Source organism: Cynocephalus volans, chromosome 4 (assembly GCF_027409185.1).
Source record: "Cynocephalus volans isolate mCynVol1 chromosome 4, mCynVol1.pri, whole genome shotgun sequence".
In the NCBI taxonomy this organism is placed as follows: Eukaryota; Metazoa; Chordata; class Mammalia; order Dermoptera; family Cynocephalidae; genus Cynocephalus; species Cynocephalus volans.
Genome location: NC_084463.1, coordinates 15074535 through 15098845, shown reverse-complemented (window position 1 = coordinate 15098845; position 24311 = coordinate 15074535). Strand labels below are relative to the sequence as shown.

The 24311-nt window shown below is 39.6% G+C and overlaps 1 pseudogene; it reads right to left on the bottom strand.

Moving 5' to 3' along the window:
- Positions 1-21299, bottom strand: part of LOC134375864 (large ribosomal subunit protein mL51-like) — a 30830-nt pseudogene extending 9531 nt beyond the window's left edge.
- Positions 21300-24311: the final 3012 nt, after the last annotated feature.

Genomic DNA, 24311 nt, shown 5'->3' with positions numbered 1-24311 from the left:
CACCAGGCAGGAAGGAGCCAAGCACCTTCCTCCCTCTGGGCCAGGCAAGGAAGAGTTGAGACCCACCTGACCAAGCATGAGGTGATGCTGAGATTGAGAAAGAGAATTCTGCAGAAGCATGCAGCCCCCTGAACAGAGGCCTCCAGCCAGAGCAATCTGCTGGGGGTGAGCAATGTTGAGAGAGCCAGAGGAAATCTGCGATCAGCCCCCTGGCAGCCCGGAGTCCAAACTGGACTGTACACTGTGGTGGAGACCTGTGGATCCAGCCTGGGAGGATGTCCTTGTCCTCTTGGCTGTGAAAACTTGGAGAACTTGAAAGAATTTTGTTTGTGGATTTAGCTTTCTTTTATTTAACCTTTTGAGAGTGAACTGTTAGCAGAGTGCAAGTGTGGAGGGCCTCCTTTCTATTCCCCTGCACTTTCTGGGTAATCCAGGTGAGGGCTGGAACAACAACAACAAAAAAAAGTAACTTCTTCCTCCACTTCCCACCCCACCTCCAAGCAACCCTGCCTGTCTACCCCAGCTCAACACTTCCTAACATTATGTTACAAGCTGTTGGTTCATATTTAGCTTGTGGTTGAGCTAAACCGCCAGCTCTTTTTCATACAAACTGCTATCAGGCCAGTTCTTCCCAGCCTACGCTTTTAGTACACGTGCGACTGATTAAAAATAAAGCAAAATGTAAATACAAGTCATTCCATGTAAAACTTAATTTTGCTTGATTCTGGTCTGCTGAAGTAATTAAAAGTTTCTATTCTATCACCTTTTGGAATAATCCCTTTCCCAGCTTTGTATCATCTGCAAAATTGATAAGCATTGATTATTTTGTCAAAATAATCAGACGAGGGCTGAGCCCGTGGCGCACTCGGTAGAGTGCTGCGCTGGGAGCGCGGCGACGCTCCCGCCGCGGGTTCGGATCCTATATAGGAATGACCGGTGCACTCACTGGCTGAGTGCCGGTCATGAGAAAACGACAAAAAAGAAAAAAAAAAAAAAAAAAATCAGACAAAACAGGGTCCTATGGCAAAACACTACAATAGGGGTCCCCAAAGTGTGGTCTGGGAATTCTGGAGGTCCTAAGACGCTTTTAGAGGGTCTGTGAGATCACAACTACTTTAGTAATAATGCTTAAATGCCTTTTCTGCTCTCATTTTGTCATGGACTGTGGAGTTTCCCAGAGGCTACATGACAGGTGATACTGCGATAGACTAGATACAGAAGCAATTATGAGAATCCAGCTGTCTTCTCTGAAGCCAGAGGTTAAAGAGATTTGCAAAAATATAAAACAAAGCCACTCTTTTCTCACTATTTTTTTTTTCCTTTTGGAAAATATAGTTATTTTTCATAAAAAGATGTCTCAGTCTGTTTCAGGCTGCTATAACAAAATACCTTAGACAGAAATTTATTTTTCACAGTTCTGCACTCTGAGAAGTCCAAGATCAAGGCACTAGCAGATTTGGTGTCTGTTGAGGGCCTGTTCTTTATACTGTGTTCTATTTGTGCTCACATGGCAGAGGGACAAACAAAACCTCCCTCGAGTCTCTTTTACAAGGGCACTAATACCCTTCATGAAGGTGGAGACCTCACAACCTGATCACTTCCCAAAGCCTCCATTGGGGAGTAGATTTTAACATATGAATATTAGGGGAACACCAACATTCACTCCACAGCAAGAGGTTATATATTGACATACAATGAGTTTATTATTGTTATTTTAAAAGTTATTAATAGGGTTGGCCAGTTAGCTCAGTTGGTTAGAGCGTAGCCTTACAACACCAAGGTCGTGGGATCCCCTTACAGGTCAGCTGCAAAAAAATTAAAAAACAAAAAAACCCAGTAAGTAATAAATAGGGCTGGCTGGTTGGCTCAGTTGGTTATAGTGTGTTGTTATAACACCAAGGTCGAGGGTTTGGATCCCCATACTGGCCAATTGCCAAAAACTAATAATAATTATAAATAAATTTTTTTTTTTTTTTTTTGTCTTTTTTTGTGACTGGTACTCAGCCAGTGAGTGCACCGGCCATTCCTAGAAAGGATCCGAACCCGCGGCAGGAGCGTCGCCCCGCTCCCAGCGCAGCACTCTCCCGAGTGCGCCGCCACGGCCTCGGCCCTATAAATAAAATATTTAACATTTTTCTTTAATTTTAACCACTAATGCAATAAATATTAATAGATACAACCTACATAAACAAAAGTTCTTGAGGGTCATCAATAATTTTTAGGAGTGTAAAGGGATCCTGAGACCGTGAAGTTCAAGAACAATCGCACTAGAGATACTCCTCCAGGATGATTGCTAGGCCTTACTCTATGGGTTGTCATAAATGTGAAAATTCTTTCCAGAATTTCTCTGGCACTTTTCTTATAAGTCAGAGCCAGTATAATTGGGCAGACACTGGAGATTTAAGAGACTGAGGCTCTAATTCTGGCTATGCCACTAACTAGCTATGCGATCCTGGGTAAACCTCTGATCTTCTCTAGAAACCATTTTGGCGTTTGTGAAACAAGGGGCTTTAGGAGCTTGACCTCTAAGGTAAATATACAATTTTTTTAACACCGACTTTGAATGTTTTATTCAAAGTCAATTCTCATTTGCCATTTTGGAGCTGATTTCCAGTTCCTAAAGAAAAGTCTTTTTAAAAAAAAATTTGTTTCAGTTGACACGTAATTGTACATGCTTATGGGGTACAATCTGATGTTTTGATACACATATATGTTGTATAATAATCAGGTCAGAGTAGTTAATGTAACCATCACCTCGTGAATGTATCATTTCTTTGCAGTGAAAACATTCAAAAGCCTCTCCTCTAGCTACTAAGTTAACTATTCAGTTTTTAAAAAGCTTCAAGCACTTTCACAAACCTCTTTGGGGGAGGAAGGAAGGGGCAGGAATATGTTCTTTATTTTACCAACAGGGAAGTTAAAGTCCAAAGATGTTGAGAGAAATAATTGCTCAAGGACATGTCCTGAATCAGCATTAGATGCAGAAACAAGCCAGGGCCTTGCCTTCTGGTCTAAGACTTGGTCCATTTAATGGATAATATTAATAATAATAGTATTTGATGTATGTAGCATTTTTTAAAAAAATTCTTTTTTTTTTTTTTTTCTGATTTTGAAACTACCCCAAACTTAGAAAAGTTGGATGAACAGAATGAAGAACTTTCATAAATTTCATGACTGTGGCAGCCAGTCTCCCAGATGGCCCCCAATCATCCTTGCCTTTGGGTATTCACGGCCTTCGGTAGTCCCCACCCACATTCAATAGTGCTGACTTGTATGACTAATAGGACATAGTTGAAGTGACAGTATGTGAGACTACGTCATAAAAGACATCGCAGCTTCCACCTTGCCCTCAGACTGCTCTGGGGGAAAGCCAGCTGCAATGTCTTGAGGACATCCATGCAGCCCTTTGGAGTCACATGTGGTGGGGAACTGTGGCATCCTGCCAACAAGTAGTACCAACTTGCATTCATATGGAATACAAAGGCAATTAGAGGTCCTTGCAGACCGGATTATGACAGAAGTGAGAGAGTTGACAGAGGCCCGAGAGAGTGCAGTGAAGGTGTATTGCAGCCCTAAAAGAAAATTACAGTTGGTGTTTTTTTCTAAAAGGTATAGAGTAAAGAGCATTCAGCAGATCAAAAGCAAACCGAGTGCCATGGGATGCGTTGATTTGCTGTAGCAAAAAAATAATACCCAGAATAGCAGCTACAATTAGAGTCACCAAGCTTTGGACATTCCACTATCATTGTCCCATGTTCTTCATTCTGCTGTCAGGCAAACAGGTGAGTTGAATAGCGATATGGTAGGAACCACCACCTCTGCATCTTTCAAGACTTGTTGCTGGCACTAATCTCTTCAACCCTTCCAGAAATGCGATACTGTTTTTTGTTTACTATTTTAGTATGTAGACACAGTTCTATTGGCTTGAACTTGGCCTTTTCTATCATGATAGAATTCATTCCATGTGACAGAGAACCAAAATGAGGAGTCTACTGGGTGCTGAGTATAGCTACTCAAATGCCTGCTGAGTATATCTAACCTGCAATGCATTCTGGTCTTGGAGAAATAATGATGGAATGTGTTCTGCAACCATTGGGCTTGCTATGAGATGGAGCCAGACCAAAACTCTATAGATCATCTGTCTTTCATAAGCCCCTAGTCTGACAACAGAACACAGTGGCATTTGGGGTTTCCAGGGATTAGCATCAGTTCAGAGCCGAGGTTCAGTAATTCCTAAAAATCTGGTTATTTCCCCTTCCCAGTGCACAGTCACCCTGTGTAATGGCTGCAGGCCATTCTGGGGAAAGGCTAGGAGGAAGATTTACTGTATAATGTATAACTCTTTTGTTTTGTTTGTTCTCTTTGGTGGCTGGGCAATAAGAGAATGTGAACCCTTGAGCTTGTTGTTAGCAGCACCACGCTCTCCCAAGTGAGTAGCCAGCCAGCCCCAGTATAACTTTTTAGCAATGTAACACGTCGTTCCTCAGCGCTTCCAGTCTTCCCTTCATTCAAGGGGATTGGGGCGTATAACTGTCTCCAATCTGTGAGTTGGTTGGAGGGCTCTTACTCTCCATTGTCAGAAGTCAGACTTCTGTTCACCACAACTAGAGGTTTTCCACTTATACAAGTCAAGTAATTCTCTAGCAGGCTGCCAATCCGTTTCTGACCTAGGGATGCTAAGATCAATTAGCCAATGCCAAAGCTCTGCAGGCCAAACCAATCAGATGCTTGCTTTGGTTCTGCTGCCCATTATAGTAACCACACTAACTTTATCTTGGTTACAAAGTGTGCCCACTTGGCTCTGGACACTCTCATGTCCTATCATTCCCATTGCATTAGTTCAGGGATCCCATTTTGGTCACTGCATTTCCCATTCCTTACTTTTAGAGAATAGCTGTTGGGCCCATTTTTAGGAGCAAACATTATCTGTGAGCCACATGGTGCCTATGGGTGGAGGATGAAGATGGTGCCCGCAGGAAGTAGGGGAGGCATAACCCAAGATAGCTTCAAAAGGTTTTTATTGGTCCTCCAGTATTTCTGCACTCGTGAACCCTGCGTGATCGCTATCCTCAACATGTTAGTACAAAATGCATGCCCGCGTGATCCTTTAATTGATTGGTTAGTTCATGGAAAGCCCCTACTTGCTTGCTTATATAAATTGCAGTGTAATGGCAATAAAGTGGAACTGCCCTGACAGAACCCCTGCCGCGTCTGAGTGTCTCTTTCATGGGGCTGGGTTGGCGGGCAGCAGGCTCACTTTTCCCCGAGATCCCTCGGTCCCAACACCGCGGGTAATCCTGTCGGCTCCTTCTCCTTCTGGGTCTGCAGGAGGACCCCAGGTGCGCCCCTGCAAATAGCCACTCCAGGGAGCACTTCTCTGACTCTGTTGGATGGTGTTTCCTGGGTCGATCCTCACGTTTGGCTCCCAATAAACTTTACAAAATTAAAAAAAGAAAAAAGAATAGCCACTTCAGAGCTCTTCAGGAATGCTGGTGTTTTTCTCACCAATGTATTTCTCAAAACCTTGGTGAAAAGAGTATCTTCTGAATCCTACCAAGGAATATAGTTAGCTGGTTTTACATTATAAATCCATTCTAGCATTCTGGAAACCTTCCTCTTCAGTTCTGGGATTTCTGACACCTCAGCTTCATTCAGTGCAAGCCATCTTCAGGCTTAATCGCAAACCGCTAGAGTCACTCCTAACCAATTTGAGCCAATATGTTAAATCCAGAATCTCTGCTTAGTGTACCTGTTTTGCATTCTTTTATGAGATGGTCAGTCAGGTGTAGCCACAAGAAGAGACAGGAGAGGCTCTTGGGAAAACAAAGTTTATCATACTCACAGGTCCTAGAAGCAGGAGGCACAGCATGCCACGCAGGGCCATATGGGAAAGACAGCAGGTTGGCCAGGAGGCAGAATACTTGAGTGGTAGGAAGGTTTAGTGGGTTCCTTTGGGGAAAGGCAAGGCAGGGCAGGGTAAACAGTTTAGGATTGGCTAGTTTGAATAATTTCTTTTCTTTTCTTTTCTTTTTTAAAGATGACCAGTAAGGGGATCTTAACCCTTGGCTTGGTGTTGTCAGCACCACACTCTCCCAAGTGAGTAACCGGCCATCCCTATATAGGATCTGAACCTATGGCCTTGGTGTTATCAGCACCACACTCTCCCGAGTGAGCCACGGCAGGCCCTTAGTTTGAATAATTTCTGTGGCTTTGGGATACAGGGGTTGTCCCTAGTTGTCTGGCATCTGACACTGGGATGATTAAAGCAGAGGAATTTTGCCTCAAGGTGTACAGGCCAGATGGAGGAGCTATGGCTCTCAGATTGCTTAGTTTGCACATCAAAGACATGCGCTGGCTGGACCCTTTGCTATCTCTAAGAATTGGCTAGCCCTGCGAGGGGCAGTCTCTCCCCAGCCAGAAATGTTTTTTTTTTTTTTTCTAAAGATGACCGGTAAGGGGATCTTAACCCTTGATTTGGTGTTGTCATCACCACGCTCTCTCAAGTGAGCTAACCTGCGATCCCTATATAGGGATCTGAACCCGTGGCCTTGGTGTTATGAGCACCACACTCTCCTAAGTGAGCCACAAGCTGGCCCCAGAAATGTTTTTTTAAGATGTCAAAACATCATAACATACAGAAAAAGAAAAAATGTTTATAATACAGTATCCATATTAATGAATTCAGCCAAACCCCAAATTACACTCCTTTGGGGTGGGAGAAGGGGGAAAAATTACATTCCTTCTATCCTGATCCAACACCTTTAGGATCCATTCCCATACATATTCCCTGAGTATGTACGTATGTTTCTGTCAATATAAACTGACATTTGAGGGATATTGATGAAAGGCAAAGAGAATTATTTGTACTATTCTTATAACTTTTCAGTAAGTATGATATTACGTCAAAACAAAAAGTGAACCGAAATATAAATTGACAAACACTCAGTATTCTTTTGTTGTGTATGGTACTTCCTTATGGGTCATGCTGGGGCCTGCTGTGACTTAAATCTGATTACAGATTTAAAAGGGGTGGTAGATTAGGTTCCTAGGAGGATCAGCATTTCCTTACATTATAGGTTCTTCCCATAACGGAAGATTAACTTCAGATAGAAAAGAAGGGTCACTTCTTTTTGGAGAAAGATGGTCAGTAGAATTTATGGTTTAAGGTCTTCAGCTTTGCTGGAATCTATCCATGTATTCCCATTCTAAGATACAGGGTCTCATTCATTCCCAGTTTATGTCTTATTTTTGACAGAAGAGACCTTGCTAGGTTATGAATTCAACTTGCACTGAATTCAGTCCCTCACAAGTGGTTATTTAGGGTTTGACTATCAGAAATCTTAACCCTGGGCCGACCTGTGGCTCCCTCGGGAGAGTGTGGTGCTGATAACACCAAGGCCACAGGTTCAGATCCTTATATAGGGATGGCTGGTTCACTCACTGGGTGAGTGTGGTGCTGACAACAGAGTCAAGGGTTAAGATCCCCTTACCTGGTCATCTTAAAAAAAAAAAAACTTAACCCTGAGGCTACAGGAGATAAGAGTTTCTTTGGAGGCAGGAATAAAGTTTTTTGGTCAGTTTCTCAGACCTTGAGATGGGAAAGCTCATGGAGAGGTCTATGTAGCTGCGACCTCTATGGGTCCATCATCAAGTGTCTGGTGGTGGGTCTGGGGCTACTGGTGGTAAACAAGGTCAGCAATTGGGAAGAATTTCTGAACACTGATCAGATCAAAGCAAGGACAAGCTAGAGCTCATGAACATTTCTGTCACCACATTTAACCACAATGACCTACAGAGATTAACACTTCCTGCTTCATTTCTACCTTCCAGATCTCATGCAAATTCCTCTTCTAGCCACCTGTAACCTGAACCTATTCAAGGAAGGTGATTCTGGGAAACATAGTTCCGACTCAACCGAGTTCACATAATATAAACCACAATAATGTGCAACATGTGAGCCTGGACTGGATCTTGGATTGTGAGAGAAACAACCCATAAAAGATGTTTTAGGGAAATTGGTATGATTTTTTTTTATATGGACTAGCTATCAGATGGTTAAAAGAGATTAATCTTAATTTTTATGTTTGATAATGGCATCGTGGTTATGTAAGCGAATATCACTCTTAGGAATTAATGAGCTTAAATAAGTAGGGGTGAGCTTTCAAATGGTTTAGCATTTCTTCATTTGTATTACATGTCAGGTGAATATGGCACAGTGTTAGCAATTGTTGAATCTACATGGTGGATATGCAGATATTTCAACTTTTCTGTATGCTTGAAATTTTTTATAATGAAGTAAAAGAGAAAATAAAAGACTGCTCTCGATTATTAGCTCCTTGGGAGGTCTTCCACACCCACCTCCTGTTACCCCTTTAAGGTTGGCAATCTTCATCGTTTTATTCTCCAAATGCCCCAGGAATAGCTCTGAGGCATTTACCATACTGTTATTTAATTTCTCATTTTCTGGTCTCTTCCCGCTCTAAACTTTGTGATCCTTAAAGGACGAAGATGCTGTTTTTCATCTCTAACTCTCCAGCACTCATCCTTGTACCTGGCACCGAGTAGGTGATTCATTCATCCTTGTTCAGTGAAGAACAGAAGAAAGTCTAACTTAGGAATTTTCTTCAGGGCTACTACCAAATTGGGTTCAAGTAAATCTAAGGAGAGCAAGGTTCTTGGGGTTTTTTTTGTTGTTGTAACGAATCACAAAAATAAAACATGGAAATTAAAATAGCTTAGAACCAAAGTAAAGAGTGAAGTTATTATTTCATTCGTGTCATATACAATACACACTCCAGCTGGAGTCAAGAGTTAAGCAAGATTCTTCAGAACTATTTCTGTGCGTTTATAAACACACACAAACACACATACACACACAGTCATACTACAAGTGTTCATGACTTACTTTTTTTTTAACCTAATGATAAATATATCCTGGCGTTTACCACACCGGTGTACAAACAGATCTACACCGTTCTTCACACAGGCTGCATGGTAATCTGTCGTGTGAATGCACTTGAATTTATTTAATTATTTAACTGCTGCATTTGGATGAGCATGTAGATAGAAGAGCAGTTCCTACATAAAACCAGTAGCCCAGACAAAAAGGGATTTGGCAACTCCAATGATCAAAGGAGTATGAATATCTCAGCCTTGAACTGTGGGTGCAAAGTCAGGGTAAACTGGCAAGGTAGGGACGTTACCAACTGTCTCAGCTTACAGAAAGACTTGGCCCATTCGAGGAACAAAATAGAGAGCACAGAAGAGAAAGATCCAAGCGTGAAGCTGAATCAAGCCAACGAACACACGTCAGACCCCGTAAGCACCTCATCTGCGTGCATACCATCCCACTGTATTAGCACAGTCCCTGCACCCTGAAGCAGCCAAGTACAGATTGCACACAGCCATTGCCTCCAGAGAGCAAGTGAAAGTGGTATGTGTATGGGCCTGGTTTATCTTGGAGGAGAAAGTCCCACTGCTTTCCCAGTGACAACAGAAAGTTACCCAAACAAGTCTCGATGAAATCCCGCTAATGTTTCTAGGGCAGGCCAGTCGTCTCATTAGGGGCAGCTCCAGGGCTTTTGCTTTTCTATCATGCACAAAAGCAACCCTCTTTTGCCCTCTGGTCCCTTCTCCTTTCTGAGAGTCCTCACCCACCCTACCTATCCAATTTCATTTCGCTCTTAATTTCTAACACCCACCTGTTTTCCCTCACACTGTTACTGTTGTCAACAAAAAGATGATGGACTGCATCGAGACTATTCAAATGAGCTGTGGTATCTTGATGGTGTTTACTTGTTTCAAAACATAGCATGAACCTGTTAATGCCAATTTGCCTTCACTGCCATGTCAGAAGTGTGTGTTTGTGGCCCTGTCTGCTGGTGGTGGTAAGTATTCTTGCAAATAAAATAAATAGTAATGAGTTTATATGCGCAGTTTTCTTTAATCCAATGAGTGGTGATCCAAGAAATAATAAGTTTTGGAGCAAAGTAAATACTTGAATTGGCGATTGCGATCTAGGATTTTGTGGAATGCCAGGACACCTGAATGTTACATTATTCGAATACTATTCAATAATGTTCTTTGGCTGTTTTTAGCGTTTGAATATTCACTATTCATTACTTTAACAGAAATAATGTAAAGAGGGGATGAGAATGCTTTTGTAAAATACACTGACATGAAATCTGAAACCGATCTAAATACTGTATTTGCAAAAGTAATATCAATTTCAACAGTAAACCACAATCAAGGCAAGTGTTACAAAAGGAAATGTGTCTGTATGGAGCAAGATGTATTCTAATGCCTAACTTGCAGATGCTTTTGTATGTATTTTTAGCAATTCAACTGACATCAATGCAAATGAAAGAAATTTCTTTTTTTAAAAAAAGATGACCGGTAAGGGGATCTTAACCCTTGACTTGGTGTTGTCAGCACCACACTCTCCCAAGTGAGCTAACCGGCTATCTCTACATAGGGATCCGAACCCACGGCCTTGGTGTTATCAGCACCACACTCTCCCAAGTGAGCCACGGGCCAGCCCTGAAAGAAATTTCTTATACGTCTGGAATATCTGTCATGAAACAAAGATTAAGACTACTAGACAGGGCAATTAATGTTTTCAGTGTTTAAAATTTTTCATTTTAAGAATGCTAACTTTATGGACTGGCAGTTAGCTCAGTTGGTTAGAGTGCAGTGTTACAACAGCAGACAGCTGTCAAAAAACCAAAAATACAAAAAAAATCCCAAACAAATGATAATCTAAATACTAAATATTTGTAGTGTTATATTTCAATTTTTAAAATGGTTTTTATTTTGTGTTAATGCTTTTTAATTAATGTCTTTTCATGTTTTCCATTATTATATGACTTTATCAGGTAGAAATCATGTGTACATGTTATTGAAATACATAATTATTACAATATGCTGTTTTATGATAATAATAAATGTGTATTTATTATTATATTGCTTTTTTATAGCAAACCTCTGAAATTTTAGTATAACCCTATCATAGAAAACTAATATGCTGTTTATTATTATGATTACTCATTATTAATTAAAACACGTAAATAAAATGTTATGAAAATACAGAATAGCTTATAATACCAAGAATTTCTGAGAATTCTTGTGAATTTCTATTTTTTATTCCCAAATACTGAAAATTGGCCATATATTGATAATTTTTGAAGCTGGCAATGGGTAAATGGGAGGGGGGTGTATAACACTATTGTTTCTATTGTTATGTTTAATTTTTTTCATAATAAAAAGTAAAATGAAACTGGACCATACTACATTCCTGCCTAAACTCCTTTAATGACTTTCTAGTGTGATTGAGGGTAAAAGCCAACCTCTTTTTTATTTTTACTTTTTGGTGGCTGGCCGGTAAGGGGAAAAGCCCATCTCTTCATCATGCCCTTTAAAGCTTGCATAATTTTGACCCTTTCACCTCTCCAGCCCCAGCTCTTCTGGCTCTCTCTCTACTTTCCTGCAACATCAGCCTTCTTTCAGTTCCTCAAACTCACCACTTTCCTGACTCAAGATTTTGCTCATCCTGTTTACTCTGCTTAGAATACTCTTCCCACCACTATTTCCCTGTCTAACTCCTACCCATCCTTAAGGGTTTTTTGTTTTTGTTTTTTTGTCAGCACCATGCACACCTACCCATCTTTATTTATTTATTTTTTGGTGGCTGCCTGGTAAGGGGATCTGGACCCTTGACCTTGGTGTTATAACATCACACTCTAACCGACTAAGCTGTCCGGCCAGTTCCCCTAACCTGTCTTTATATATGATTTCCTCTTAGAGGCTTTCCTTAGACCAACCTTTCCCTGCTGTCACCGTCAAATCTAAATTAGGTGTCCCTGTGAAAATCTCCCACCGTCTTGTACTATTCTTTCATAGCCCTTATCACAGTTTGCAGTTACGTATTTATTCATGTACTTGCTGGTTAATGACTGTCTCCTTCACTACATAGTAAGTGCAAGGAGCGTGTCTGTTTTTCTCACCACCATTTTGTCCACACTCTTAGCACAGTGCTTGGTACAAAATAGGCTCTTGGTAAATACTAGTTTAAACAACCCTGACTGTGCAAAGGAGATAGATACTATGACAGTAGGAAATAAAGTTGAGCAAAATTGTTCCCAGTGAATATACGACAGCTCTCAGGATCACCAATTTTTTGTATTGCTAACAAACCTATTCTAGAATTTCACCTGAAATCAACAGTGAGCTTGCTATTTGTTGTTTCTGGAGTCTACCTTTCTTCTTAATGACTTTAATTAAGTCTAAAACTGGGGGCTGGCCGGTTAGCTCAGTTGGTTAGAGCATGGTGTTGTAAGACCAAGGTCAAGGGTTCAGATAGACTGACCAGCCACACACACACACACACACACACACACACACACACACACACACACACACACACACACACACACACACACACACACACAGAAAGCTTCTCTTAGGCCTAGATGGGTTCATTGTTAACAACGTATTAGCAAATTGAATTCAACAACATGTAAAAAGGATAACACAACATTCCAAAGTGGGTTTATCCTAGTAATTGTGAGATTGGTTTAACATTTGAAAGTCAGTTCTTGTAATTCACCATGTTAATAGAATAGAGGACAAAATGATTATCTCAGCAGATGCAGGAAAAGAATTTAATCAAATTCAAAACCAAAATTTATAACAACGACAACAAAATCCCCAAACTCTCACTAAGATTTATTTGTCCACGATTCACCTTGTAGTCTTACTTCCATGCTTTCCACTGTGTGCGAAGGTTCTCTGTCTATGGCCAATCCTGGAGGAGTCAACACTCAACCTTACATATTTGAGGGCTTGTAATGGGCTAGGCACCATTCTAGGAACTGGAGATACAGTTGTGAATAAGCAGACAAGGTCCCTACCTTGTAGAGTTCACGTTCTTGGAAACAGGCTTGATTTTATTATGGGTTCTGGGAGGACTCCTTTCACTGTCATCCTGCCCATGACACTTAATAAATCTATGTGTGTCTTTCTCTAAAACTTCTCTTCTCTCCTCCAATTCTCCATAATTTCTTATAGATTAGGGTAAATGGTGATTACATCTACAAGATCTTTCAGTACTCTAGGAGGTAATTTATCTGGACTCTCGAGTCTTGGACTCCTTGAAAATACACAGAGGCTCATTTATTATCTTTCCCACATCTTGGGCTTCAATTCACATAGGCATGGTTTTCTCTCTTCCTTGTAAATCTGGCTTCATATACCCACGCACTAAATTAAAATCTGATCTTCTTTCTCTAAACACTTAAAAAAAAACAAACAAACCCAGCTTTATTGAAATGTAACTCACATACCATTTAAAATGTACACCTATTTAAAGTATACACTACCTTTTTCAGTATATTTTCAGGGTTGTGCAAGCACTACTACATCTAATTTTACAATATTTTTGTGCCTCCTTAAAGAAATACTGTACCTATTATCAGTCAATCCTAAATGCTTTTAAGAGTGTCTTTATTACTGTCCTTAGCTGTTTCTTAAGTCTCTGTCTAAGGAGGGCTTCAGCCTCCTTAGAACTACTCCTCTTCCTGGTACACATGTGCTGGTATTTATCTTTTAACTCGCCCTTCCATTTTCTTCTCTTTGCTCTTTACACCATGTTTCCACAACATCAATTCCACCCTCCCCCAATCATGCAGCAGCATGCATAGTTGGAACTCCAGTTCCTGGGAAGGGGAGGTTCTGATTGTTCTGTACCTGAAGTCTTTACTTTATACTTTTTGGTCAAATGAATCTGTATATGTCCTTTATTCTGTAAGCCAGTTCGAGTTGGATTTTTTGTTAAACTGAATGGTATCCTACTTAGGATTCATTTGTTATTTTTTAGAAAGCTTTATTGAGATATAACTCACATACCATGCAATCCATTCATTTAAATGTACATGCACAATGTTTTTTAGTTTATTCACAGAATTGTGCAATCATTACCACAGCCAATTTTAGAACATCTTCATCACCCCCAAAAAGAAACCCTGTACCAATTAACACTCATTCTCCATTTCTATCCATGTTGGACTTCCGACTTCTGAAACTGTAAGATAATGAAGTTGTATTGTTTTAAGCCACTAAACTTGCAGTAATTTGTTACGGCAGCCATAGGAAACAGTTGAACAAGTGCTCACTGGACATTAGTATATCCTTTTTGAGAAGTGTCTTTTCAAATCTTTGCCTATTTTTCAAGTGGATTATTTACCTTTTTAAAAAGTTGTTAGAATTCTTTATATACTCTGGACAGAAGTCCCTTATTAGATATGTTATTTGCAAATATTTTCCCACATTCTGTGAGTTGTTTTTTCTCTTTCTTGGTCATGTCCTTTGAAGCATAAAAGTATTTAAGTTTGGTGAAGTCCGATTTATCTGTTTTTCTTTTGTTGCTTGCGCTTTTGATTTCCTTGACCTAAAGTCATAAAGGTTTACTCCTAAATTGAAGAATTTTATAATTTTAGCTTTTACATTTAGGTCTATAACCCAGTTTAGTTAATTTTGTGTATGGAGTAAGAAAGAAGTCCAACTTCATTCTTTTGTATGTAGATAGCCAGTTATCCCAGCATTATTTATTGAAAAGACTATTCTTTGTCCTTTGAATTGTCTTAGCATCTTTGTTAAAAATCAAGTGAAAATCGTCATGCTGAAGGGATACCTGTACTCCCATGTTCACTGCAGCACTATTTAGAATAGCCAAGAGTTGGAACCAGCCCAAATGTCCATCATCAGAGGAGTGAATAAGGAAACTGTGGTATATCTACACAATGGAATGCTACTCTGCTATAAAAAAAAATGAAATACTACCATTTGCAACCACATGAATGGACTTAGAGAAAATTATATTAAGTGAAACAAGTCAGACACAGAAAGAGAAGTACCACATGTTCTCACTTATTTGTGAAGGCTAAAAACAAACAAACAAATAAAACAAACAAACAAACAAACAAACAAATAAAAGGGGGGAGGAGACACAACAATCACAATTCCTTGAACTTGTTAAGACAAGTGAACAGATATGATGTAGTGGGGGGGGGGAGAAAGGAAGGGGAGAAAGAAGAACAGGTAAAGGGGCACAAAAATCAACTACAATGTATACTGAGAAGTTAAAAGAAAAAAGAAAAGAAAAAAATTAAAAAATAAAAATCAAGTGACCATTGAAGCGTATACTTTAAATAGGCATACACTTTAAATGGTATGTGAATGACATTTCAATAAAACTGGGTTTTTGTTTATTTTTTAAGTGTTTAGAAAAAGAAGATCAGGTATTAATTTAGGGCATGGGCATATAAAGCCAGATTTACAAGGAACAGAACTGAAGCCCAAGATGTGGACTTATTTCTGGACTCTCTGATCTGTTTCATTGATCTACATGTCTATCTTTATGCCAGTAGCACATATTCTTGTTTACTGTAGCCAGTTATTATTCTTAATAAAGTTTTTATTGTGAAGACAATATATTATCATTATAGAAAAATAGGGTTAAAAAGAAAGAAGAAAAAAATTACCAATTATTACAATACCCTGAGACAACCACTGTTAGTGAATTCATATAGTTATCTTTTCCTTGTTTCTACATTTTGAGGTTTTATTTTTTAACATGTCTGAGATTAGAAGTATGTTCAATGTCGTATTTTGCTCTTTTTACTTAACATTGAAATAAATGCATTTTCCCATGGTACTAGAAACTTCACAGAGCATCTTTCCTGATGGTTGCATTAGTGTTCTCCTGTGGGAGATTGCAGTTTATTTAACCAATCTCTTATTTTTTGACACCAAAATTGTTCCCATTTTTTCAGTCTTATAAATAACACTGCATCTTTGCAAATAAGTCTTTGTATATAATTTGTATAATTTTCTTAGGATAATTGAACAGAAATACTATTGATATGCATCTCCAGATCATTTCCCTAAAAGTGGTGTCAATTTATACCAACACTAGCAGAGCATAAGGATAGCCTCTGCACTGCATGCTTGTCATTATTTTTATTTTTATTTTATTTTTTTGAAAGATGACCGGTAAGGGGATCTCAACCCTTGGCTTGGTGTTGTCAGCACCACGCTCAGCCAGTGAGCAAACCGGCCATCCCTATATAGGATCCGAACCTGTGGCCTTGGTGTTATCAGCACTGCACTCTCCCGAGTGAGCCGTGGGCCAGCCTCATGCTTGTCATTATGGAGCATTCTCTTTTTTTCTTCTTTTTTTTAACTTTTGCAAGTTTTATAGATGAAAATGGTAACTGGTTTTTAAAATTTGCATTTTTTTTGTTATTAGCAAAGTTGAGCATTTTCCCATGTGTCTTTTAGCTCAATATATTTCCTCTTTTGTGAATTGTTCAAGTTCATTTTTTTTTCTAGCTGGGTCCTTGACCAATTCTGACTAATTGCTCTGGATCCTAGCTTTCCTATCACTCTTCTACTCCTCTTTTTTTTTTTTTTTTTTTTGGCAGCTGGCCAGTATGGAGATCTGAACCCTTGGCCTTGGTATTATAACACCGCACTCTAACCAACTAAGCTAACCAGCCAGTCTCACTCTCCTACTCTTAACACGTGTGGGTCATTTGCTCAGAACATATCAAAAGGGGGCTTTCTGAGTAAAGAGAATATTAAAGAAAATATAGATATCTGGAAAGGTGCTTTTCTTCAGAAAGTAGAGGGATGAATAAATGGGGCCAGAGTAAAACATCCATTTCTGAAAGAGATACTAGTCTTCTCTGACCAGCTCAAATAGCCAGAAAAGTTAACAAATGAAGCCCTTGGTGGGCAAAGCACTAAAATACCGAGAATTTTCATACTTAAAAATCTCCAAGTTCTAGTTCCCCACGTCATACATATTACCTTAAATTTAAGCTCCTCAGGATAAAAGGAGAGGCTACTGCGCAGAGTGATGAGAAGCCATTACCTATTTATGTCCAAGACAGAAAAAGAAACACTAAATTTAAACTGTCTTAAGGCAGGTATGGGTTAGATATTAACAAGGACTAACAAACTTTTACAAATGTGAGTCTCTGGAAAAGACAGTTGTAAAAATCCATACAGGCCTCTTACAAAGTAACTTCTTACAAAGTAACTGATAATTCCTTGATAACTTCTTGTCTTTAGTGGTCATGTCCTAAATGAGAATGGGGTGGGCTAACTAGTTGGGATTCCAGTCAGTCCATGGAAGGAGATGTAAGGTGAAAAATTATGATTTCGTAGGGACATGTCATTATCACATCATGCAGAAATTCTGGGCATGAGTGGGAATCCCACAGAAGTCAAGTGACAAGGTTGAAGGTAGGGGGGGAATACCAGGCCGGAACCTGACATTTCATACTGCTTCCCTGACAGGTCTTTTTCAAAGAAACAAGAACTGAAATGTAGTCTGAACTGGCATGCAAAACAGGCCGCTATTTCAGTCTGAATCACGAGCAGGGGCCACAGTAGACCATCTGAAACTGAGGGGCAAAACAAAACCGAACACTAAAGCAGGAGCTCACATGATGAAAAATTGAAACTGTCCATTAGCTATGCTGGGAGCCAGACCAGGAAGCAAAATTTTAGAGCATTTTCTTCCTGGCTAGAGCCATGCAACAATGATCTTCTCTCTCTCTCTCTCTCTCTCTCTCTCTCTCTCTCTCTCTCTCTCTCTCTCTATCTCTCCCCTCTTCCCCAGGATTCCTGCAGTCCCCTTGTCTGCCACAGAGCTGCCGGACAGAGGTCTCTTAGCATTGCTTTGCCTTTTACTGCAGTATTGCCACATCACCTGGTGCTTGGCCCTCCCGCATCCCAGCGCAGGATCACAACAGCCTGCAGTGTTGCCAAGGAGCTGGCATCACCCAGACCAGAGAGCAGCATTGCGCCTGAAGTGGCCAGCCATGTCATCTGTAACCCAGGGTGTTTATGTGCTCTGCAGCTCAGCAATGCAAGGACCTGCCAGCGATCCTCAGGCTTATTCTGCTTTTTTTGTCCTTCAAGAACTGGATAGCCATCGTTAAAACAAATCACAGAAAGCTCTGATGGAAAGAATATTCAGGCTTCCCTCTTGAAGTACCTTTTCTGCCTTCCTGCTAAGTCATTTTCCTCTCTCTCATACTCCTAGTCATCTCCTTTTCTGAAAGCCCTCCTTAGCCCTGACTAAGACCTATTCACTCAGGGTCCTGCTCATCTCTCTTATGATTATCAGAAAAAAGTTTTTGTTCAAGGCCCAGCTGCCTCCTAACCAGGGAAGCTAAAGGAGTGTACAGAGGATGTAAATTAATTTAAATATTAGCTTAAGTGACACATAGATTTTCAGTACATAGTAGGTACCAAATGTATTTAACTTAATTGAAATCAAATACAAAAACATTTCAGGTACTTGAGAGCCAAGGAAAATTTAATTTTTAAATTATTTATGCACACGTAATTATTAAAATCTCAGGCTCTTGATTTAGATAGACCTAAGTTTAAATCTGGGCTTTACCCCAATGACTGACTGTGACCTTGGGCACCTCACTTCACGTCTCTGAACTGCCTTATCTACATAGAAAGAAGATCATAACATTGCCCACAGGGGTTTCAAGAGGATTAAATGTGGTACTCTGTGTAAATGAGCCACTTGTTCACACTTGTGAACACTTAAGCAACAACCACATCTTTCTGACCGTGTGTACATACTTTTTCGGATATTCTCTCTGGACACCTCTGTTTCTTGACCATGATCTCTGCGAGAGCAGTGCCAGGCAGACCATCTGAGGGAGTGGTGTTGTCTAGCTGACTGATCCCATATGCATAATCGCAAGTGAGCTCAGATACCAGTATAGTCTGATGGTATTTGGGGTAGATTCAGGAGAAGAGCCCGGATCATTGAATTTGAGGCACAGGATTAATATCTGCATAATGAACCAACCATGCTACCTCAGGCCATGATACACAGTTGCTAAGTATTAGGAAACTCATTTATTTATTTATTCATTCATTCATTCACCCAAACATTCACTGAACATCTATTATGTCTGTAGCTTTCCTCCTATGTTAACGATGTTGAAAAACATACAAGGTCCCTTTCCACTTAAGCTTACATACAGTTTAATTGTTTAACCTAAAGAAATAATGAGGCAATTTAATTCATAATCAATGGAAAACAGTTCAATTCAATGAGGCAAGGGAACATTGCATTGTGTTTTCTCAAAACAAAACTAGAACCTCCAAAGTTTAGCTCTTGGAAGAGAATATAAAGATAGGAAGAACTGGCTGGCCAGACTGTCCTGAATCTGTCTCAGTTTCCCCTCCCCTCAGGTTTCCTATGTTTTTGCTATTCCCTCTCAAACCTGCTAGCCCAAGCACAGACTTTAAAAGTTTCGGTTTAAGGCTGCGCTCTAACCAACTGAGCTAACTGGCCAGCCCTGAAAACTTTTGTTTGTAGATGAAATGAGTTGGAGCCCTCAACAAAACATTTTACTAAATATAAGGGAGAACAAAAGGACCTTTTTGAAAGCAGTATGAAATGATCGTATGACTTTGGAAAACTGTCAGTATCTATCTATAAAGCTAATCTTAATCATATATATACCCTACGGCTCAGTAACTTCATTCTTAGGAATATACTTAATGGACATTTTTTGTGCACATTGTTCACTAAACCATGTTCTAGAACATTAACAGCAGTACTACTAGTAATAGCCAAAAATTGGAAACAACCTAAATGTCCTGTGGGACAGAATGAACAAATCAGGGTATCTTGACACAATGGATACTACATAGTACGAGAATGTACAACCTACAACTACATGCAACAAATGGGTGAATCTTACAACACAATGCTGAATGAAGGGAACCAAAGGGCATATGCTGAATGATTCTATTTACCTAAAGTTCCAAAATAGTCAAAACTAATCTATGGTATTTGAAATCAGGATAGTGATTGTCGATGGGGCTAGTGACTAAAGAGGGTACAGGGACTCCTGAGGGGCCAGCGATATTCTGTTTCTTTGATTTGGGGGCTGATTGCACAGATGAAAGTTCATTGAGAGATACACTTAGGGTGTGTGCACTCTTCTATATGTATAGCACACTTCAATAAAAAGTTTTTTATAAAATAGTGTAAAACAATCTGATTTCCTCATTTTCTACAGCTAACTCACTTACGAGCTTGGTTTGAAAAATCTATAGCTTGCTTTCAAAGACTGCACAAATGCCCAAGCATTTTGCATATGTTCCTATTTTCTCAGTTCCTTGAATACATACTGGGAACATGTGTGGTCTTATTTCTCACCACACCTGAGCTAATGTCTAGACACCTCTGTCCCCTTGGTGCCCTCACTCACTATCTTCTTGGTTCTTCCAACAGCTTCTTATCTACCAACTGAGGGATCTTCCAGTCCCCAGAAGATTGGTAGGACTATGGTGAATACGTCTTTATTTATTTATGTATTTATTTATTTTTGGCAGCTGGGCTGCACAGGGATCGAACTTTGGACCTTGGTTTTATCAGCACCACGCTCTAACCAACTGAGCTAACTGGCCAGACTGGTGGATATTTATATCCAGTGAATAGGCATATCTTTTGGGTAAGATCCCAGCCTCTGTATCTAAGAGTGTCTACATTCCCAATATAAACCCAATAATAAAATAATACTTCAAGAAATCAGTAGTTATTGCATTCATACCATAAGTTCTCTCCCCTTTACAGTATAAGCTCCATTAAGAGCAGGGATTTTGTTTTATTCACTGCTCTGTTTTATTTTACTCATGGCTGCCATAGAGCACATAGCATCTACGACAGGCCCTGGCACATAATAGGTACTTAATAAAAATTCTTCCCAAAGAAGCCCCATTTATTACAGAGAGCATACAAAGCCCTTTCCTCATAGGAACCCCCTGCTCCCGGGTGATACATGTGCCTCTTCCACAGTTCCCAGCTTTCCCTTCTACCAGCACTTCCTGTGTTGGTAAAGTGTTTGTAGAGATACCTGATGCATTTATTAAGTTTGTGCAGGTCATCAACGAACGCTTGTTTCCAACCACTTTCTTCTTTCGGATATAACAGAGCAATTCATGTCCCTTCCAGCCTTGAAGCCATCTAGGGCCCTTGATCAGTTCTTTGGGTGCTTTTCAAAGTTTCCTAGCATCCCAATGTTGTCATACACTCTGAACACAGCCTTCTTCTCGTTCCAAAGATCAACCACTTTGAGGCTGGAGGATGAGCCTTACACAAAAGAATCCAGGAACACCCAGAGAGAAGCTTCTGTAGACCAGGGACACCAGCCTCACAGGCCCCTACCTGCCCCCGCAAAGAGGCTTCCTGCCATTGTTTCCCATAACAGTACAACAAACAAGCCCAACAATGAAGACCAGACGTGGCCTTCAAGGAGATGACAACAGGGACCGTCCCCGCTCACCTCACATGGGTGCTAGGGTGGAGGCTGCTGTCTTGTGCTTTACCCAGCTCAATAAAAATTTCTTGAATGAAATAATTATATTCAAAGAGAAGCCACACAGCACAGAGGATAAAAGTGTATATTCTAAAATTAGATTGCTTTGGTTCAAATGCCAGCTCTGCCACTTGCTAGCTTTGAGGCATTGGATAAGTTATTTAATCTATCCATGCCTCAGTTTCCTCATCTGTAAAATGGAGGTATTACTAGTATGCTTTCTTCTTGGGGTTACTATGAAGATTAAAGAAACTTGTAAAGATAATGTATGGAATTGTTTGGTGACTGCTATGCAAAAAGTGGGCTTGCCTTATCTCTTAGAAACACAGGAAAATTGAAGTCTTCTGACCATATAGTAGAATAAATAATAAAAAGAAATGTTAATAGAAACCAAATAAAGAAAACTTTCAAAATTATTAAAATTCAGAATCCCAGCAAGATTTTCTGTAAGTATAAACAAATTTATTCTAGAATTTATATGGAAAGGCAAAGGAGCTAGAATAGCTAAAACAATTTTGAAAAAAAATGAAGGGGCAGGAATCATTCTATCTGATGTTAGAACTTCCTGTATAGCTATCGACTCATTCTAAAGTGACGGTAATTGAGACAGTATGGAGTGACAGACACATAAATCAATGGAACAGGCCAGAGAACCCAGGAATAGATCCACCCAAATACACCCAAATGGTTTTTGACAAGGGAGAAAAAGCAATTCAATGGAGAAAAAGTAATTTCTTCAACAAATGTCCTGGAGAAATTGGACATTCATAGGCAAAAAAAGAGAGCCTTGACCTAAACCTCACATCTTATACAAAAATTAATTCGAAATGGATAGTCTATTAAAATGTGAAAGAAGTCAGCCGCTGTATGATTCCATTTATATGACATTTTCAAAATGACAACTGTAGAGATGAAAAAGTGATTAGTGGTTGTTAGAGTATTGGGGCTGTGTGTGTGTGTGTGTGTGTGTGTGTGTGTGTGTGTTGCTCACCAATATAAAGGCACAGCACAAGGAGTTCTGTTGCAGTGATAGAAAAGGGTTTTTTTTGTCTTGACTGTGGTGGTGGTTCCACAAATCCATACATGGTTTAAAATTGCATAAAACTACACACACATATACACACATACAAATGAAGGCATACAAAAAAATGGTGAAAACTAAACAAAGTCTGTAGTCTAATCGAAACTATTATTCCAATATCAATTTTCTGGTTTTCACATTGTACTATAATTATATAAGATGTCACTACTAGGGGAAGCTGTGTGAAGGGCTATGTACTACAAGGGTATTTCAAAAAGTTTGTGGAAAAATAGAACTAAAAGATACTATGAATCTTTCTATGAACTTTTTGAAGACCCCTTGTACCGTTTCAACTTCTAGTGAGTCTATCATTATTACAAAATTTAAAACTTTGAAAAATGTACAACACTTCTCATGGTAAGTGATACACAGTAGGTGGTTAATAATTATCTTATAATTTATAAACATTATTTTCTTTTTAATTATTGCCGTTATTATTACAACAGAAGAATTATTCAATCACACTCTGCCTGGCATTAGCAGGTAATCGATAACTATCATATTTGTTAAATGAATCAGTGAATGAATGAATGAATGAGAGATATAGGGCAAAGATGGAAGAGTGACAGATCTAAAAATCTGTCACATAGGAAGCAGCCTTCGTGGAATTTCCATTCGAATGTGGGAAACAGACATGTAAACAACTAAACATAAGGCCTCATAGAGGTGGTGGCTTTGAGCTGAGGTTGGAGGATAAGTGGATGGAGAGGAAGAATGAAGGATAAAATGGGAGATAAATATAAAGATAGATTGAGGAGGTTTCTGAATGCATTTAGAAGACTGGTCCCTTATTCTGTAGGTGACAGAGTACCATGAAAGAGTTTGTGTAAGATGACTCCAACGTGAAGGATGGATGGCCACAGAAGGGGTGTAGGCCTATGAAAATATATAGTCCCCTAGCAGGGGATTACAGTTTAATTCTGAGTTGATAAGGGAGTGTTACTATAACCATGTCATGTCTATGACTAACTTTTTTCTGGTCTACATAGACTTTATGGAGGAAGTAATCCTGTTACAAGAAGGAAATAAAGAAGATGAAAAGGGGTGAATTCTCCGTTTTGATTTATATCTATTTTCTAGACTTCCATGACTAGGTAGAAATAAAGTCATTGCATAGGCCCCCTTCCTTCAGAGATAGTTCTTAACTTTCCCAGACAGATAGATGTCTTGCAGAAGAAAAAAAAAAATTAAAGTATTAAATCTAAAAACCAGTAATTTCTATGAAGATTCATTCAGAGAAACTTTGCAACTAGCTCTCCAAAGGTCTAGTTAAAGATGTGATTTGGAGGGTTGCACTTCTCTTTATTTCTTCACCTGGCCTATTTCCTGTTCATAAGGTATTTTGGTTGCCACGGAAATTAAACAAATACAACTAGTTTTCTCTAGTTGGACTGCTGAATTCCACCCATAGCTCTACCCCCCTGGTTTTTCTCTTATGGCCACTCCCCTCTATACCTCAGTGGCCTTTGTCTCTTTCCACTAAGCTACCTGCTCCCCTGACTTTCTCTCCCAATTTCCCTCTCCTGGTGTGGATGCACTCTTGAATGTGTGGATAGCTGTGGGTATTTGCCTTCCAACTTACACATTCTATAAATAATCTAACCTCCCACCAGTGATATCATCTCCTGCAAAGACTTGAATTTTTATAGAGCTCTAATAATTGGTCTTTGGAATTAGGAATACCTTGGGTATTCCCATTTTGTTTCCTATTAAATAGCTATGTAAGGAAACAGGGCTGACTGGTTAGCTCAGTTGGTCAGAGTGTGGTGCTAATAACAGCAAGTTCCAGGCTTAGATCCCTGTACTGG